Genomic DNA, 5340 nt, shown 5'->3' on the forward strand with positions numbered 1-5340 from the left:
GATACATCTTTTAATTTAATTAAAATAGTATGGATAATTAAATTAAAGGCTGCATCAGTGACAAAATTGATGGCTAAAGTAGTGACTAAATCAGTGAAAATAATAATAAAGTCCAAATATAATATTGTAGTAAAAAGTAGTGTAATACATGCTCCAATATAAAACCAAAATCAAAATGAAATTAGTTCTAAATCCATGTACAAATTTTAAAATCATCATACAATTAAAATTAACCAATGTTCATGTGAATTACCATCACTAAAACGACTTATTACATCATCAACAGGCGTAATACATAATTACTGAAAAACAAATAAAAGAAAGTAAAACGACTATTATAGAAACACGAGAAATTTTCTACGTATATTTTAATTCTAACAGGTGAAGTTAATTTAAAATTAAAAAAATGAAAAATAAAATAAAATCATTTTTAAATACAATAAAAAATAAAAAAAGAAAAATCGATTCATATCAGTTGAACCTTGAAGGATTGAATTGACTTTGGCTAGTTAAGAAATAAGTGAAAGATTTGACGCGTAGGTCCATGATAAGGTCGTAGATATGAACAGAGATAGATCATTTAAGAGACGAGATTGTTCATAATTTTGGGGCTCTGTCACCCTTCAGTGGGGTACAATAATAAATAATTAGATGGAATGCTTCATATAAAATGTTAAATAATAAATAGAATAATAATATTCTTAAGACTAAATATGTTATATATAAGTAATATGAATTCAAAGATAAGTTCAAAATAATAAAACTAATAATACAAAGTGAAAATAAAAAAAGCTAGACTCGTAATACTTTAAATTAGAACGTTAAAATAATTCAAACATTTGACAAATATAAGCTAATTAATATAATATTCAAAGCTAATATATCTTAAATATTTAATTATGAAGAAGATTTGGACTTCACGCGAAAACAAATAAAGTCAATTATTTATCAATTATACTAATAAACAAGACATCAAGCGAGCAACTCGATTTGATTGAGATTCTTTTTTTTCTTTTTATCGATAATGACATTCCACTGCCAAACATGCCTATTATTTTTGGCACAATCGATAATGAGAAAAATTAGATGTTTATCCATTTACGTTTGTCTCCTTGAAAGTATGAGAATTGAGAAAACAGTCCCTCAATTAGAGATAAATGAAGAAAAAAACAACTAAATTGATTTTTTTTTATGACCAGAACAACCTTATATATCTCAGTATAAAATATGTATAAAGAAATGAATAATATATATATTATAAAATAAAACAACAGGTCCCATGGTCTAGTGGTTAGGACATTGGACTCTGAATCCAGTAACCCGAGTTCAAATCTCGGTGGGACCTTATATTTTAATGTTTTAAAATAAAAATTTTTCTTTTTTTCAAATATTAAGTTTTTATCTTTCATGAAAATATAGTCCTATAATAAATTCATTAAGGTCATATCTCATAGAAATATGTACCCATATGATTGAGAAGCTTTGCATTCACTTCACATTAATGGTGAGTTTGAAATTTCAGAGATAACAGGTAGCAGAAAATTTCTTAGGTTGGTACGGACGTAAACAGTTCAGTACTCACCTATTTAACTTACTAGGTCCCAACAAAATTAAATGCTTATTATTTTCCTTTTTTTATTATCAAAAAATAAGGTTGAACATCCTAGAAGAGTCTTTCTAGCATATGGGATGCTGTTTTATGATGTCCATAGTCTTCCAGAAGGAATAACTTCAGTCTGTTGTATGTATATCATAACATGTCATGTTGTATGTTCAAATTATAATAATGAGTTATATTATGCATATAATTGAGTGTTTCAATCATTTAAATTAGGACAAATAACATTGAGATATCAATGGAAAACTTCCCATTAATTTCGACTAAAAAGGGCTTTAGAAAGTTTCATAGAAAAAATAAAATCAATGGTATTCCCAAATAAAGCCCCTACCAATATCAATTGAGGAATATTGACTTGTGTTGAAAATAAATATATTGACAACAATGATTACAAACAATCACAATGGATTTAACATGAAAAAAATAATTATCTTGATATTGAACTGACAATGTTTAGACTGGACTTATACAGGAGAGAAAATATTGAAATAAAATACACAAATTTAAAAGAGAAAAGATTATTAAAAAAATTAAATTATTAATTTTAAATAAACATTATAATGATATAAATTTAATTAATTAAATTACTCTTTTAAATTTTATTTTATTTAAATTTTTTATACTAAAATCACGTTTTTTTCAAAAAAAAACATTTTTAAATTTTTCATGAAAATAAAATATTATTTTAAAAAATTTCATCCATACACCTATTTTAAAAACTTAAAAAATAGAATATTAATGTTGATAAATATTTTAAAATAATGAGACTGAATATTTTAATGTTGAAATAATTCAATAATATAAATAGAATTTCATAAATACGTTTCATTATCTAAAACATTCATAATTTTTTTAAAACTTGTTCTCTAAATTCCTTTCTCCCCTTTCTATGACTCATGACTCTTGACTCATCTATTTTAACGATCATGAAGTATTAAGAGATCTTGGCGATGAATTCTTCATTCTCTACCGATCGATTTTTCTGATAGAACAAGTAAGTTTTTATTCATTTTTCTTTAATTCCTGGTTTAAGACACATGCAACTAGAATTTTTCTACTCTATTTTTCTAGCTCTTTGTCGATTTGTGGTCCTAAGGACTTAGTTTGATCATAATACCGTGGTCTGTAGGCATTTTTAGAGTTTCCCAAGTTAAGATAATGATAACACGCTATATAGAATTGTGGTAATTTTCATCCTTGGGTAAGGAAAGCTAGTGATTGTCTTTAATTGTATTATGAAATACGAAATGATAGTTGTTAGTATGTGAGGTTAATGTATGTTGGTTTGTTATGCTTGAAATGATTGTTTTAGTATTAAGTGTGTTTGGATGAATGTGTTTGGTTGAATGATGCTTGTTGACATTGATGATTCTTCTTAGACTTGATTGTTATCATGAATGTTGTTGTTGTGAAGTTTAGTGATATCAAATTTGTTGTAATGTTGAGAAGAAATGATTAGGCAGAATTATAGGTCACTTTTTTGTCTAAAAAGGAGATTTTGATAGGCGAGTTTTAAAAGTAACGGTAAAAGGGGAGAAATTGTATTTTGGGATATGTTGTATGCTCATTTGAAACTTATTTGAGCTTTGAGTTAATATAAATTCAATATATAAATGGGTGGTAGTTAATAGGTTGGTTTTGGAAGGTTTAGGTCCAATTTTAGTGGTTTTGACTAGTGAGATCCTAAAGTAGTAGGTTTGTGCTAAAGTAAAGGGTTTGAGGTATGTTATTGGATAGTTATAAAGGCCACTGAGGCTAAAAATAGAGGTTTTCACTCTTCTGGTGCGACATTTAGCGGCAATCAACGGAGCCTGAGCGTTAATGTGAGGAATGACACTCAGTGGCGAGGATGTGTCGCTTGGTACTAGTGTCCTTTGCTTTCACTCTTTGCTATTTCATTCTTTGGCTTTTGTGGTTTCTCTTAAGGGTTGGTTGATAAATAATGACATGTTTAATATGTTTTATGAAATGTTATTAAGGATTATGAATGATGTTAAGGTATGTATCAAGGTGTGATTGAATAAGAGTTTCTAAGCAGAAATTTTAAGTGGTTGTTTCAAGTTATGTATGAATGTAGAAACTTAGTCTTGGGGGTTATCCTAATACTCTAATGGTCATTCATTCTCAATTAGAGAGTAGTGATGCATGTGGTGGAAATAACAAGAGATACCAGTCTAGGTGCTCCATTATGGCATAAGACACGAAACAAACTAATCTTGTGTGTGTAATAGGATGAAACCCATTGGTAATGGCTTTGCAGAGCAGTAGAGACTGTCACAAATGCATGATTCGCCATAGCTTGACATTCATACTATATTTGGATGGCCAGGTCTAGGTAAATGTTATGTTTAGGATGCTTGTTTAATTTGGTATGAAATGTGATATATGATGAATTATATTATCTTGAATTTTTTTCTTTTTAACATTAGCTTACCCTTTATGTGTTTGTTTGTTTATGTATGAATAATTTCTTTTTCAACGATCACTTAGTTAGTGTGAGTAAGGGGTGATGAGTTGAGCAAGTTCTGGAAGGCGATGAATGTATATCTAGATTAGAATATATGGTTTTGTATAAATGTATTTTGAGAAACCTTACGTAAATGTTTGGATTCCTTCTCTTTTAGTATTTTAAATATATAATAGACTTAAAGTTATGTTAAATAACTGTACGAATATTTTATGTTTTCTTAAATTTAACTATTACTTTATATTATTTTGTAATAGTTTCATAATAGTATTTATACTATTTAGATGAGATATTACACATACTATAACAATAAACTAAATTTTATCTCTACTTTCTAATTTTCTATAAACTATATATATATATATATATATATATATATATATATATATATATATATATATATATATATATATATATATATATGAGGTTTGCTAATTTACATAGTTGGTACATTTTAGCAAAGTGTACCAAGTTTTAGGTTACAAAAATATCGCTGTTAAAAAAGAAAACAACATTTAAATCCAAGAGTATTTTAATAATTTTAAAATTTAATTTAAAATAAAAACAATAAAAGGTAGTTATTAAAAATCCTGTCCACGAGAGAAGTTATTAATTTTTATTATATATTTTTTAAAATAAAAAATAAAATAAATTGTTTTTTTAACCTATACGAGTTTTATAAACCCAGACGGGTTCTATAAACCCTAAACCCTAGGTAGTTGTTTTTTTAACCCAGATGGGTTTTATAAACCCAGACGGGTTCTATAAACCCTAACCCTAGGTAGTTGTTTTTTTAACCCAAACGAGTTTTATAAACCCATACGGGTTCTACAAACCCATACGAGTTCTATAAACCCTAAACCCTAAACCATTATATTTTTTAAAAGGTAGTTGTTTTTTAAAATAAAAAAATAAAATAAAAGGTAATTGTTTTTTAAAATTAAAAATAAAATAAAAGCTAATAACTTTTCTCGTGGACCAATCACAATTTTTAATGACTACATTTTATTTTTTATTTTAAATTAAATTTTAAAATTATTAAAATACCATTGGATTTAAAGTTGGTTTTCTTTTTTAACAGGAAAATTTTTATAACCTAAAATTTGGTACACTTTGCTAAAATGTATCACCTAAAAAATCTCCTTACGTAAATTAGCATATATATATATATATATATATATATATATATATATATATATATATATATGGGGTTTGCTAACTTGAAAAACAAAAATGTGAATATAAAATGGTAAAT

The 5340-nt window shown here is 26.3% G+C and overlaps 1 non-coding gene across 1 annotated transcript; it reads left to right on the top strand.

Annotated features, from left to right (window-relative positions):
* Positions 1–1273: 1273 nt before the first annotated feature.
* TRNAQ-CUG lies at positions 1274–1345 on the top strand. Its single transcript has one exon. It is a non-coding gene; the product is annotated as a tRNA-Gln (tRNA).
* The last annotated feature ends 3995 nt before the right edge of the window (positions 1346–5340 follow it).

This window comes from Vigna radiata, chromosome 3, assembly GCF_000741045.1.
Source record: "Vigna radiata var. radiata cultivar VC1973A chromosome 3, Vradiata_ver6, whole genome shotgun sequence".
Lineage (NCBI taxonomy): Eukaryota > Viridiplantae > Streptophyta > Magnoliopsida > Fabales > Fabaceae > Vigna > Vigna radiata.